The 16,105-nt window shown below is 37.1% G+C and overlaps 1 long non-coding RNA gene across 1 annotated transcript in view; it reads right to left on the reverse strand.

Moving 5' to 3' along the window:
- Window positions 1-16,105, reverse strand: part of LOC311096731 — a 68,917-nt gene that overhangs the window by 4,173 nt on the left and 48,639 nt on the right. The window contains exon 2 of the long non-coding RNA XR_014609075.1: window positions 1,708-1,781. This is a non-coding gene — a long non-coding RNA (uncharacterized lncRNA). The remainder of the gene's footprint in view (window positions 1-1,707; window positions 1,782-16,105) is intronic.

A 16,105-nucleotide genomic window follows, 5' to 3' on the forward strand; every position in this document is an offset into this window, starting at 1 on the left:
TTTTGGCCTTTGATTTTCACATAAGCTCTCCTGAAAAGATCAGGGAAACTATGAAAAGTCACGCTGACCTCGTACTTCACTGTGGACTCGAGGACAAGAAGCTTCTCAGCCAATTATTCAGGTCAATCTCATACTCCATCTCTACCACACACACTTTTACACACAGCGTGTCAGACGGCAGAAGGACAGAAAGTCTTTGGCCATTTACTTGTTAAACTTGACACTGTGACATTCTACAGAGGTCAGCTTAGTTTGACACAAAGTTTCATTTTTAATTGGACTTACTTACTGTGAGACGTCTAAAGTAACGTTTTGCGTCTTTACTGAAAACAACAGCATACTGGTTGTTGTTGTGAAACTGCAGTTGGGTTTCCTGATATAAATCTCATCTGAAATGCTTTTGCTCTTTGTGTACGCAGGTGTTTCTTCAAATAGGGGAAGTTTTATGATTTAAAGCAGATTTTCAACATGTTCCGTTTGTTATATGAAGGTCACTATTGAACAAATGTGAGAAATTTTACATAAATTAGAAAAAAGTAATTTGCTTAGTTAAACAACATTATCAACAACGTCTGACGTCTGGTTGGGACAGATGAAACTACGGGAAGCCGCTGGATTGTCAACAATAGCAATAGTATAGAGGTAAGGTGTGTTGCTAAAAGCTTTTATGCAAATCAACCCATGTTCAAATCCACCTTTTGCCGAACTCGCTCTGATCCCTTTTCCCATTACATTTCAGATCGGAAAGGCATTTATTTTCAATAAAAATGAAGAAAATATTCTAAAAGTGGATAAATAAAGTGTTTATTTGTTAGGGTTAGGGGTATGTGAAGGAAGGGCTTTATTGTCTCAATAAGGCGACATCCATTTAACAATTTTAACAAATATAATCATTTACAATCTATGTTATTATTGCATACCATTTAATGTAGAACAACACTGCGGTGCAAATAGTATCTGCCACTATTTACAAGTTTAAATAGCATATAGCTACTATTTACACTTATTGCAAAGAAAATACTGATATTTTTACATAGTGTAATTAAAATCTACCGGTGCCAAAACAAAACCAAAAAAAACCCCCCGCTAAAATCCAGCATTGGACTAAACAGTTACAGTACATTTAGTGATGAAATATTACTCCACTAGAGTATAAATACTCCACTTGAGTAAAAGTGCATAAAGTCCAAGCGCTGATCTATAAGGACTGCCGTTTACTTTTCTTTTCTTTTTTTGTTGTTGTCATAATTAAGACTAACCAAAGCATGATTTCTTTTCTCTTTTCAGATAATGCAATAAATAAATACATCAGAATGGGAGAAAGTTGGAATTTAAACTTTCCAACTTAAAATTTCTATTTCTATTTCTCCAACAGTCATTGATCACAGAGTCCCAGTACCGAAGATGATGTTCTCCTTATACTGGTATAAAATGAAGGAATAAATCAGTGCTGTGAATGTCAGAGACTGATAACATTAGAGTCTGCTGCATTCTTTCCCTCAGGTTCACGGATGGATGGACTTTATAGTCCTGGATCCTCTGCTCGCATAAGTGAGATCGAGAGCACTTGAACGATAAATTCAGGCTTTGTAAATCTACACAGATTTTATTTACTGTACAGATGCTATCCCGAGCATCCTGTGAGACCAGCGTATGTGTTGATGTGGGAGAGCTGGAGTTTATTTGATGAAACAACATGATTTTTACCAGTCAAACGTCCCTCCATCGGCACAGACGACAGCGTTCTGCAGCGTCCCGTCGGATCTGAGCTGATGATGCATCTGAAACAAAACAGACGAGGTCCAGTCAGAATTGAGACACTGTCAACAAGTAAAATGTCTATTTAAAAGCAATTCATTACGTTTAGTCTTTGTTTGATCTGGTTTGGTTGTCATTTCTAATCTCATTAGGCAAGTCATAAAATATGATATTTTTATATCTGGTAAATCACACTAACGTTTCAAAAGCTTGGGGTTGGAAAGATTTTTAAAGTTTTGAAATAAGTCTCTTCTGCTCACTAAAGCTGATTTGATCAAAACACAGTTAAATCTATAATATTATGAGATATTATTAGAATTTAAAATGTTTTTACATAGAAAACAGTTATTGTAAAATGTAATTTATTCCTGTGATCAAAGCTGAATTTTCAGCATCATTACTCCAGTCTTCAGTGTCACATGATCCTTCAGAAATCATTCGAATATGCTTCTAATAATCTGACCCCAAACTTCTGAACGGTAGTGCATATGTGAGCCACAAAACCAGTCACATGGGTCAATTTTTGGAAATTGAGATTTATACATCATCTGAAGGCTGAATAAATAAGCTTTCCATTGATTTATGGTTTGTTATAATAGGACAATATTTGGTCGAGATGCAACTATTAGAAAATCTGGAATCTGAGGGAGCAAAAAAATCGAAACATTGAGAAAATCTCCTTTAAAGTTGTTCATTTATGTTGGCGATTGTGCTGCATCCACTCACACAAATAAATGTTTTATATATTTACGGTAGGAAATTTACAAAATATCTTCATGGAACATGATCTTTACTTAATATCCTAATGATTTTTGCCATAAAAGAAAAATCGATCATTTTGACCCATACAAAGTATTGTTGGCTATTGCCACAAATATACCCGTGCGACATGTGACTGGTTTTGTGATCCAGGGTCACATATATGAAATATTCTTTGGCGAACTTCAAAAAGACTAAAAGAAGCACTATGAGGCAAGATTTTTTGTCTCCTGACTCCATGATCTTCTTAATGAAGTCATCATATCAGACAGACTGCTTGTTAATGGACTCAATGGGCCAGTGTTACTACTACTGCTGCCCTAACACAAAATCATAGGTCATGTTTTACCCTCACAGTTCTCCAAACCCGTCCAATCTTTCTCCGGCTCTGACATCACAGCTGTCTCGGAGACAACAGAGCCTCCCTCTTTTATTCCGAACAGATGGAAAAACAAATAACAGATCCAGTATGATTCTGTAGCCAAGCAGAACCAGCCCTGCACTCCCGGCGACATGTCAATTATCACTGATAAATATCTCTTTCCTCTAATCGCTCCACACAGAGCCCGCTCTCGGATCAGACTCATCCTAGCAAGGCTTTTTTTAGATGTTTACTGTCTTAACTGAATGAAGAATATTTACATAAAGAAGAAGGGATCATTAGAAAACATTGCGAATACCAAACCAAACCAAGCAGCAGCAACTGTTATTATTTCAATGTTCAACATTGATAATAATCATAAATGTTTCTTGAGCATCAAATCATCATATCAGAATGATTTCTGAAGGATCATGTGACACTGAAGACTGGAGTAATGATGCTGAAAATTCAGCTTTGATCACAGGAATAAATTACATTTTACTTTATATTCACATAGAAAACAGCTGTTTTAAATTCTAATAATATTTCGCAATATTACAGTTTTTACTGTGTTTTGATCAAATCAGCTTTGGTGAGCAGAAGAGACTTATTTCAAAACTTTAAAAATCTTTCCAACCCCAAGCTTTTGAACGTTAGTGTGATTTACCAGATATAAAAATATCATATTTTACGACTTGCCTCATGAGATCAGAAATGATAACCAAACCAGATCAAACAAAGACTAAACGTCAATAATTGCATTTAAATAAATACAAATATAAAATACAATTTTACTTTATATTCACATAAGAAACAGCTATTTTTAATTATAATAATATTTCACAATAATACCATTTTACTGCTTTTTTTTTTTTTTGGATCAAGTAAATGCAGTCTTGGAGAGCATAAGAGACTACTTTCATAAACATTAAAATCATAAATATTTTATACAGTAGAGTATGTCAGATCATGGACATAGCAAAGTTTGATGCTCTGGCTTATTTTGGGATCATTTTTCATAAACTCAAACGCAAGTTGACAGTTATTGTTTATTAAACACTGAAGCAATATCACGCTAATCACAACAACATCACAATTGTGATGAGATAACATCTCATGTAATATAGCACAAACAAATAAATCATTTTCATACTACACACAGTAATCATGTTCACAAATAGATACTTTATCATTAATAACTCCACACAACTCAGAACGACCAATTATTGTCATCATAATCATCTCTGAGCAGACTCGCGTAAGCGCTGCGTTTAGCCGAATCACCTTCACGCCCCACTAGCACATGGAGTTTAATGCCTCATTGACAAATTACAGTAATTTTAATAACTATCTTCTGTAAGAATGGACATTATTCCTGGAAACTAATGACTCACCTCATGACTCATAAGGGAAACAGCAAAAGTAGTTATCAGAGGGGGAAAATCTTTTATTTTTTGAAGAAGGAGAATAAGAAGAAAGAATAAGACAATGAAAAGACAATAAACATGATTGGAAGCTCTCAGATGCCTTCTGACTGTCAAAACATATGGCAGTTAAATAACAAAATATGAATTCGTAACCAAAAACACAATTATCTTTTTCCAAGACAAAAAACAATTTGAACTAAAAAAAACCTGGCACGCACTAGCAAACTGAGTTTCCTGATGACTGAAAAAAAAAATCCGAAAAATAACTGAGAATAACCATTACAAATTGTGAAAGGACTTCACTTTTTGATAACAAGAACCCCCCAAATATTGATGATCCTCTTGCAAATGTAATATTATTATTATGATCATATGAGTGAATGTGTGTTCAGTTAACATTTAGTCTGCTTATATTTATTTTCATTTTAGTGATTTTAACTTCTGCTTTAAAAAGCAATTGTTGTTTTAGTATGTCATGTTTATATTTGAAGCCTTTTTTGCAGATAACGTACAGCCAACATGCGCTATATTTGATTTCATAACATGCACATTGTTTGGAGGACAACATTGGGCTGGATGAATAACTGTTTTTTTCTTTAATAAATACATGAAATAAAATGGCTTTTTCTTATCCACTGACATGATTAATCAAATAAATAAAAGGTTCTAATCAATTATTTGGAGATTTTTCAAATTCAAAAGATCAACTGAGCAGCAAAACCATTTAATCCGTAGAGAATGAGAATGTCATACACAGGTTGCATCCAAAAGTGAAAGTCCTTCAGATCTCTTCCTCCATTTACCGCAGTGTGAAGGGTGTCATGCACAACATGTGAACTCTGACAGCTCAAAAAAAAAAAAAAAACTTTTTCTAAACTTTCCACAGACACCAGATTGAAAAAGCCCTGTTCAAACATCAAATCACCAGAACCAGATGGACACCCAGAGGAATTTTATCAGAAGATTTGGCATCATCTTTCCCTCTTTGTCCTCAAAATGATGTCAGAATTTTCTGAGAAAAGCAATTCTGAAACAAATAGAGCTCTCAAAACTCTTAGGTGAAAAGCCTAATTAAAACCAAAAACAATAATTTAGTAATCTCTTTTTATATAATCTCTGGCATCGCACCTGATAAAAACCTGAAGTCTTTTATACTGATATTCTGACCATTCAAATACATATTAGTATTAAGGTTCATTTAACTAAATATATGGTTATAATTTTATTAGTACAATTTGTACACATTAACTTAGTAGCCTAACGTCTTCTCATTGAAACCTCACTGTCCTCTTTACTAATGTTTGCCTGATATGATGCAATATTGATGTAACTCAACTTGCACTATGAGATGATGAGGGTGTGCGTTTGATTAGTTTCCATTTTCCATCTTTGTTAAAATGCTCTTCCACAAACAGACATTTGGAACAACTAAGTGGGTTGCATCTTGGGATCAGGGTGTGAAGGACAGCAGGGTGTTGGGATTTTAGGGTGCGTTTAGTGAATTCAGCACTTTAACAGTAGAATCTAATCATTTAAACAAGCTTTTATAAACAACCAACAGCATAAAGCAGCAACAGCTATAGTGTATGCATACACATGTACAGTATATCCTTCTATGAAAGCATAACTCAAAGCAGTTAACTAGCAATTAGTCTAGGCTATATTCTAGTCTTGAACCAGCTTATATGATAGATGTGATTGATATACGATATATGATAGATGTGATTGATGAGGATATGATATATGACATGATATATATGATATATGATATGAAACATGATATGATATATGACATGATATACGATATAATATATGATATGATATATATGATATGATACATGATATGATACATGATATGATATATGATATGATATATGATATGATACATGATATGATATTTGATGATATTTGATATTATACATGATATGATATATGAAATGATATATGATATGATACATATGATATATGATATGATATGATATACTGTATGACATGATATTTGACATGATATGATACATGATATGATATATGATATGATATGATATATGACATGATATATGATATGATATACGATATGAGATATATATGAAATGAATGCATTTTTTTAATATAATATAATCACAAATTTATGTCCAGTGCTCCTGAAAGCTAAGAAAGAAACTGTTTATGCATGTCTTCATATCTAGCATAAATCACACACATCTATGTGACATTCAGTCAATCTTGATTTCAACCCAGGAAGAGATTTTCCCCCAAACTTTGGAACATTTACCACTCATCATGTGAATCACATCTCAAAAAACATGTTTCATGACCCTTTTAAAGCGTAGCGTGTGATGCGGCTCTAGAACTGAACATTGAGAACACTGTTATAGTCCCAGATGGTTGTGGTTCATTGAAATCACATAATGAATTGATAGGGATTAGTCAAGAAAGGGTGTGCGCTAATGTTATCTACTACAGCAAGATCTCGTAGTGCTGCACATTGTGGAATACAAAAGGAAATGCCATTTCCATTCAACGCCATTTCTTTTTACAAGTTATTGTTGCTGTTTGAGCGTAAAAGTTTCAAAGCACAAAGTTCTTCTCTATATCAGTGTCAGTGTTTCTGAACTCCCTGAAACACCTCCATTGTAGTCTTGAGTTTCTTCTGGGAGTGAACACGTCACAATATTCCTCATTTAAATAATTAATATGCAGATTAAAGGGGCGGGGCCTGGTTGAGTTAGTTAGTAGTGTGTTGAAACTGGTGGTTATGGTAAGGGACGGGACATTTCCCAAACACACTCGAAGCGCTCGACCAATCGCAACACACTGATCCAGCCGACCAATCAGAGAGCAGTGTGCTTTTCAGAAGGAGGGGCTTCATAGAGACAGGAACTAAACAGGGGTGTCAAACTCAGTTCCTGGAGGGTCCCAGCCCTGCAGAGTTGGGTCCTTCAGACGTAAGGTCCTTGCACACTGAGTCTGAAATTCTTGTCTGAAATTTTCGCACGTTAAAAAAATCAATACGACCTATGATTGCAAGCTCCGTCGCTACCAATAGAGTTCAATGTGACCATATTTGGCTAACGATGATTTTGGGAAACGCACCCCAGAGCGTTACTGACATACTGGGAAGAGAGGAGCTACAACAATGTGAAAAACAATGTGCATTCAAGCATGAAAACCTATTCTAGTAGAGCCCAAAAACTAAATTAAGACTTTGAAAAAGGGCATAATAGGTCCGCTTTACATACAGGCCATACAGTACATAGTAGAAAACAACCTAAGAGACCACTAAAAGATAGTCCATCCTGATGGCATGGCACCAGACTGGATCATCCCAGAACACGAGAAAGCAAGCGAGACTCCTGGGCATTGTGTTGGTCTTGTGCTCCATGATTAAAGGCAGACCTTGGCCTAAGATCAAGCCTCATGCCCAGCAGGCTGTTACTGTCGGAGCCGTGGACGATCGCTAGCCAACGCACATCGAGCTGGCAGGCAGCAGGAGAGTCTGCTAACCCTCCTGAGAAGCCGTAGGCACGTAGCGCTTGGTGAAACTTCAAAAAAGCATTTGGGGGAGGTGGTTGTTAACACTTGAAAGAATAAAATGCATTGTATAGGTAAGCTTTGAGGGGGGAAATGCTGCTGTATTGATTCGCACCACAATGTAGTTTGGATTTAAATAGGCAAAGGCTTAAGAGTCTATGATTGGATCATTATTGCTGTGATTATTATGGTTCTAGCATGTTATATGTTTGGCAACAGTTCTTCTAACCCTAATTGATGTGGTGTGTATCTTTTAATTTCTTAAACAGTTAAGTAGGAAGACACATGAAGATTCATCAGGCTCAAATTGGGAAGAAATGGTTGATCATGAGGAATCATTTCACACATGAATTGGCACCTTTGAGTCCAAACCTTAAACTCATTGAAAGTCTTTGGGATGTGCTGGAGGAGACTTTACAGAGTGCTGGACTCTTGCATTGACAATACAAGGTCTTGAGCAAACATTGATGCTCCTCTTTTTTGGTCAAGATCTTGCAAGAGTCCAGCCTGATGAATCTTGACATTGTCATCCTGGAATATAGACATGATGTGTCTTCCTACATGGGTGTTTAAGAAATGAAAAGCTACACACTCCATCAATAAGGGTTGGAAGAACTGTTACAAACATATAACATGCTAGAAACATAATCACTGCAATAATGATCAAATTAAGCATTTGCCTATTTAAATCCAAAAGGTAACTGTTGTGGCATACTAGCTCTTCCTCAATTGATTCTTAACACTTTAAAGTCATGTTTTGTGTTATGTTCAGAGTTTGAGAAGCGTTCTGTGGATCAGGCTAGACACTACATTGTTTTTTCATGCACTGGTCAGTTTTGAGATTTGGGGCTATTTTGCTTCCGTAGCATGACGCATTTCAGACTAGTGGAAAGAAAACATACCATTTAAGTGTTTATTTTATTACACTTGATCCATTTGCTTCTGCGGGATTTCAATTGCAATACACATCTTTAAATGATTTTTCCTCAATGTTTTTCTTTCTCAGAAATCTCCACTTCAACAGCACTTACATCAAACTTTCCAGTTTTAGATCAATTCAAATTTAAAAAAGTAACTTGTCACTGGAAAAACAATGCAATGCAAAAGCATCAGTACTTTTACTTAGCTATTCGCCAACACCGGTTCTGACCTTGTTGTAACTCATTGTTCACTTTCTCTGCAGCAGATGGAGAAGACAACAGTCTTTATGCACTATCTGTATAGCTTACATCTTGTAGAAATCTTCATTTCCTCAGTTCTCAAATAGAATCTCCTGATAATTCGTATGACAGGTGGAGAACATGCAATCACAGTAACAATCACGTGGCAGACAGCATCCTCATGTGGAGGAAGTCCACTGTCTGAGGTCATGTTTTCTGGCCAGGAGAACTATCTGTAGAAATTATCTAAAAGTAATTATACATCCAACCCATGCTTGTGTGCATGTGAAAACATTTCTGCAAAATGATATGACGTTGCTTCTTGCAAGTTTCGCAACACTTTAAAAGTGAAATGTCCAGTTAGTGGCGCTAAAATTGGTTTTAGTTAAGCAGTAAGTGCCTCGTCCTGCATCTTAAATTATTATATTTTTAATCAGCTTGTCGCAATGCATTGAGACTGGCCTCTCAGCAAAGCATACATGTGATGCTGCCTTAGTATTCTGCAAAAGACGGTCTCTCAGCAGGCAGCATAACTCATTTTCCTACCTTTTGCAACCGATAGCACATCTATGATGCCTCAATAGGTTTTGGAACAGATCAAGCATCTTTTGGCGATGCTCTCCGCTTAGTAAAAGACATTTGAAAGATCATGTAATTGGTAAAATGAGCCCAATCCCACTGTGCACGTGTGCCAGATAGTGTTAGCAAGAGTTTATCCGCGATCAGGTTTTAATGTTCAAGGCTTGCATGGAAAGTGGAGGAGGTGGGGGTTAGAAACAGCTCTGTGGGAGTCTTTTGCAATTAGTAACTATTCCACACATCTGGAAACATCTGTCACAGGGGAATTATCTCTTGCTTCTGGGAACAGACCTTGCAGGCCAACCGCATATGTTTTCCAAATGCACGTGCACAGATACACACACACAAACCACATAAATGCATAACTGCTAGTCAGTCTGACATAAATTTATATTTAAGTATATTTGGCAAAACATGTTGTCAGAGTAGTTCTAAATATATATGATGCATACGAATTTACTCAACTCTGTTTACCTCTTTTGTGTGTGTGTGTGTGTGTGTGTGTGTGTGTGTGTGTGTGTGTGTGTGTGTGTGTGTGTGTGTGTGTGTGTGTGTGTGTGTGTGTGTGTGTGTGTTTTAAATGATTTTTATTTATTTGAAAATGCAAAGCCACTAAAAATATTGCACATGCCAACTTTCTTGCATGCACGCACACACACACGCGCGCGCGCGCACACACACACACACAAATATCAACTCATTATAAGCCTGTAAAGTGTGTCAAATGAAGCAAAAAAAGTCCATGATTACTTTTTCTTTCCAGCCCTCTTTTAATCCAATTTTCGAATTATAAAAATCTGGTGCCATGATGTTTCAGATATTAGGCAGAGTGGGTCTGAGGCATTCAAGCCTTTTCATTAAAAGTTAATTAAAGTGTTTATTTATTTCCATTAGATCCAAACAAAAAAGTATTGAATCAGGAATCAATGAATTTTAAAGCCTAATAATACTGCAAATTAAAAGCATTGTTGTACTCGAAGATACTGAAAGATCTGATAACAGGGCCATTTCCTGGGAATAAAGATAAATGTGCTGCCGAACCTCTTCTCTACGGAAACATCAATCCTGCTAACTGACTAATATCCTCTAACCTCTAAGCTCTTTATATGAAGTTGGATATATAAGTATGTCCAACTTTACCTGCATATACGACCACATAAAGTGCTTTATGATATAACAAATTTCAAATGCTTCATTGCAATTATCATCACAAAATGTAAACTATATTATTTAAGTTATGCATTTAAAGTTATATAGGCTATAGGACAATGAAACTATGTACATTGTGAAAAGTGCTATATAAATAAATTTGACTTGACATAACCATGTCCAGCATGTGTTCAAACTAAAGGACTCGTCCGCTCCACTTCAGAGTGACCTTTAACCTAAATCCTAAAGTGTGGAATGTTTTGATACACAATCAAGGCCAAAACTGAATATTGCGCATGATTATGCAAACCGTTCTAAAAAGAGCTGACTCTTTTTTACATGATCCCACTCTCTCTCTTTTCCCAAACCCCAAAGCCAGAGGCTCCACATGAGTACAGATCGGTCCTAATGAAACTCTCCCCCCGGTACGCTGTGTGTGTATGCATGTGTGTGTGTGTGTTACTGGACAGGGATAAAGCCTATTCTCAGTATGCATGTAAATGAGTGGGTCAAATTCCAGGCCCAGGGATTTGTTGGAGACACATGGGTAAGGTCTGGCCAGCAGGACTAAGTCAATAATTCAACCTCGACCACAAGGTCTGTCTTCCGCCTCCCAAAATGCCTGTTTAAGACGGTTCTCTCGTTCTGACCGCCATAACAAACAGACAGGGTGAGAAGTACAAAAACACATACAAACGTGAATTAACACACACAGACTCACATAAACAAACAACACAGACTCACATACACAAACATGGATTCCCTTATTCTCAAATACCTTTTCAGAGACAAAAAAGGTGAAATAAATTGCCTCAGACTATCTTTGCCAACCTCAAACACATAAACACATTCCCACATACACACACAGCCATACCTAATTTGAATTACCAGAATAAAACAAAAGTGTACCGGGACAAAGAAAGTGGTCTGCAAAAAAACTTTTCCATCTGAAGTAATATTTCTTTACATAATATAATATAATATAATATAATATAATATAATATAATATAATATAATATAATATAATATAATATAATATAATATAATATAATATAATATAATAGCCCAAGCATAGCCTTTTAAATATACCTACCAAAGACTGTGTTCACACTTGGCAGGTTTGTCTCAAATTAAAACAAACTCTTAATAAGTGTGAAACGCTGCCATCTGACGCGCAACAGAGAAGTGGATCATGGTCTCGGCCCGCTTCCAAATGAACTCTGGTGCGGTTCGAATTAAATATGAAGGCAACACGGACCAAACACATCTAAACGGACCAAAAACAGGATGTCTAAACGGACTAAAAAGGACAGAATCGTCATAGTTGCGATGTTGCCCATTATAGTTCAGTGCAGGTGTCAGTTTCCTTGCAGCAGATTTGTGTGTGTAACAGAGGAATAACTGGTATCGTCATCTTTTTTTTTTTGACCGGACCAAACAAACCAAGAGAACCAAACTACCATTGTGAATACACCCTACATCACAATCAACAAACCAAAACACAACATAGCATAAAACAAAAAAACTAAACTAAACTAAACTAAACCCCAAATCCAAACCAAACAAAAACTAAACAAAAAAAAACTAAATATAACCCCCCAAAAAAAAAAGTCGATCAAAAAAAAAGAAAAGCCAAAACCAGCCAAAACAAAAACAAACAAAGCCAAGAGCAAAAATCTAAACCAAACCAAACTCAAACCAAAAGGCAAATCAAAACACAAGCTCTACAAGCACCCTGACTTATGTTGGGTCCTGGGAGAAAACAAGCATTAAACACTCTCAGAAAGTAGTACAAGAGCTGTCACTGGAGCAATATTCTTTCAAAAGGTAATAATATGCACACTAAATAGGGTACAAAGGTGTACAAATGTACCGTCCCAGTGACGAGCTGATGCATCGTTGTTCTGAGGGCGGACTAACATGCATCTGACATCTGGATCGAGTGTTTGTCGCAACAAACTGAATCAAATTAAAAAGGTTTAACATTTAATACAACACCCGATTCAAATTGAAACTGCAGATTAATATCTCCTCCATAAAGTGTACACCAAAGTTTTCTGCCAGTGAAAACATACACACGCTCTCACAGAACTAATGGAAGTACAAAAGCATATGTGTGTCATTTGTCAGTCAATACACAGACACACACTCTCTGATGAACTCGCAGTGTCAAGTGCAATTTCTTTACCTCGTTTGCTCAGTCTAGACTAACTACATATTTATACGTGTACATGCATGCATGCTCTAACATTAAGCCCGAGGCAAGCAGACTCCTGAAACTAGAGCCAGCAAGGTGCAGGAACGCTCTCCTAATGAATAACCAAGCAGTAATTCAAGCTAATGTGGACTAAAGCACAGAGTTCAGACACATGTCTCCATATACCGTGAAGAAACTCTTCTCAGTTTCAGCAGTGAGGAAGGTCTAGCAGTTGTTACGGATGTGTGTTCTCCCTGTGAGCCGCCGGATCAATGACTATCCCTCTTCGCTGTGTTTGACTTGGAGTCTGACTCTGGACTACAGATGCTGATGAGACCAGGCTTTGAGCTGGACCCGGAAACCTGCAGGAGTCGAACAGGCCCTCCTCACTGCGCAAATCACCAGGTTTTGTTGTCTTGAACTTATTGAAGTTGACAGCTTTTATTTAACTTCTCAACATAAACGCAATATTCGCAGATCCATTTGGTCAAAATCCTCTGCCAAAAAAGTCAATTCAAGTAATGTGCTAAAGCAAAACATTGTGACCTTGCTCTTTGTTCACATTGTGTTTGTGCAAGCCAAGAAACCTCAACTCACACACAAAGAAAATGGATAATTACAAGGACTTTGAAATATATGCATAGATGGACGTTCATACGGACGGTTATTCGCCGCAACAAAGCAACTGGACCTCGTGTGTTTTCAATGAGAGTTGTTTTATCCAGTGACAGAGACCGCTAGAGCAGTGACAAAGTTCATTCATTTTATTTGTATTTTTAAAAAATATATCTTAAAATGTGCACTGCATATCTATTATTATTAAAGAAAAAAGCCACACAAAAAAAAAAAAAAAAAAAAATCAAGAGGTGGATGAATCAAGAATACTGCCAAATATAAAAGTTTATCATTCATTCACTACTAAAAGGAGTTGATAAAAAATAGATGAGTATTTTACCTAATATAACTCATATTTATGTACTGAGCAGTGTTGAATCATTAGTTTAGCTGGTGTGAGTGATATGGCCAAACACAAAAACCCAAAACAACAGTGTTTCATCATAAGTTGAAGGTCAAACTCCCTAAGACTCGCCACTACATCTTAGATCACATCTTTCTCTCGGTCTCCCAAACGTGATCCAGAACATTGCACAGTTTCACTGGCAGGATCGGTGTAATACATCTGAATTTTTAGTCATCGTGAGTATGGGCGAGTGCTGTTGCCTTTAAACAGACAGACGGTGAGAGAAAGAGTCCCAGATATATAAGTTAGAAAGGAAGAGAATGTTGTGTAGGAGGAAAAAACGGAGGCCACTTATAGCAAATTATTATCATCCAAAAACTTTAAATGCTTCCAGTGAGATCTTGCCTGTCTACAGGCCTCTTCTTTGTTATGGAGCAACTCTTCTGCCAGGCCACTTTGTTTATTATCGGCATCCGTGCCCATTTGGACAAAAAAAAGGTTAGTCTTTTAAAACACCCAATCCTTTCCAAATCACACTTCACCAACTATCCATCTCACACTTACAGCTTTCCATCCCATCCCATCTTTCCATTTCCTCTCACATTTCTAGTATTGTCGTATCTCCAAGACATTGCACATGCAAAAGCTGGATTTCAACATGTCAGATATACGACGCTCTACAGAAGATCTCTCAGGGTGTGAAGGAGCCTCCAGCGGTCTTGCTCTCTGAGATCTACAATCCATCAGGAAGAGAGCACTGAAAACCAGGGAATTGAAACATCTTGCACTAATAATCGCAATCGAGTGGCTCTAATTAGGAACATCCCATCCCGAACCCTTTTAAACAAAAAGCAGTCATGTTTATCCATTTATTTCCCTCTCTGTTATATCACCTCCTAATCTTCCTCCCTTTTTCCTACTCTGACTGACGCAGGACTCAATGCATGCTAGTAGTAGTCATATCTCAAAATGAGCATGTTGTCTTTTCCTCTGTCCTAAATTTAGACTTTTTCCTCTAGTAAAAATGTATGCGCCAGAGCAGGTGACTAAAACACTCGCTATAACCCACGTCACTGCTCACGAGGTGTGAGGGCGTGGAAAAGCAAAGCGCGCCATCCAGACCGAGGACCTCCTTCCTGGAGACGTAAGAAAACAGAAATAAAACCCGATGGAATATTTCTTTCCACTGGCTTGTATGAGGGTGAGGACATGGAGTAGCAGGTGACTATCGTTTCTGGAGCGCCAGAGCAAGTGTTCCGTGACTCACAATTAGATATAAAAGTGCGAAAATATCCATTTCCCAAATTCCATTTACGATTATTCTCGTAAATAATAAAGTCGAGTATGGGCAAAGCGCACTCCAGTAATGCTCGGCAGTGCATCAATGGTGACACGTGCTTCTAACAAGTACAATAAATAGAAAAATTGTGATTAAAACAGATTACTTGAGTATGTTTTACAAGAAAATACTATTTAAAAAAAAAAAAAGTTTTCAGTGTACATGGTAAATGTCAAACCAACACAAAAACAGTGAAGTAAAGCAGTGAATCATATCGCTGTCATTCGAAATGAAATATTGAAAGCTTGCGCCGCTCAGTCTGCCTGGCTGCATCCCTGGAAGTACAATTATATGAAAGCATTGGTGGAAGGAGTTGAGTGGGCGACTAACGGTCCGCTAACAGACGGAAGGAGAAATGAGTAGCGGAACGCAGGAAGGAGGAATAAAAGAGAGGGAATCCTTGGTCCGGTGCGCTGGCATGGCTCAGATAAGCTGGAGGAGAGGGTGAGGTGGGCAGGTTAGTCATTACAGCGGTCGAGTCGTCTGGATAGACTGTGGCAGGCGTGAAGGAGCAGGAGAGAGGAAGAAATGGATGACCATGACTCAGCAGAAAACTGCGCAGTCACTGACAACCTACTGAGGCCTGCAGAAACAAAACCCTGTGATTTTGAGAGGGTGGGATTCAGATACAGACTAATTTCGCTACTTTTCAAATGCATTGTTTTATTGTTTTACCCTTGTTCTAGACACAGACATTTAATATTGCATTGTGAAAATCCATTACAAACATATATACTGAAAACTATTATGATCTAAAGCAGCAAGTGCAATAAAAATACATTTTCATTTATTTATTATAACTAACCATGACCGTCCAATGTTGACGTCATTTCAACCACAACCAGCAATTCTGCAGCTATTAATTCATTCAGAAGTTAGCAAGC

Source organism: Abramis brama, assembly GCF_963993115.1.
Source record: "Abramis brama genome assembly, chromosome: 14".
In the NCBI taxonomy this organism is placed as follows: Eukaryota; Metazoa; Chordata; class Actinopteri; order Cypriniformes; family Leuciscidae; genus Abramis; species Abramis brama.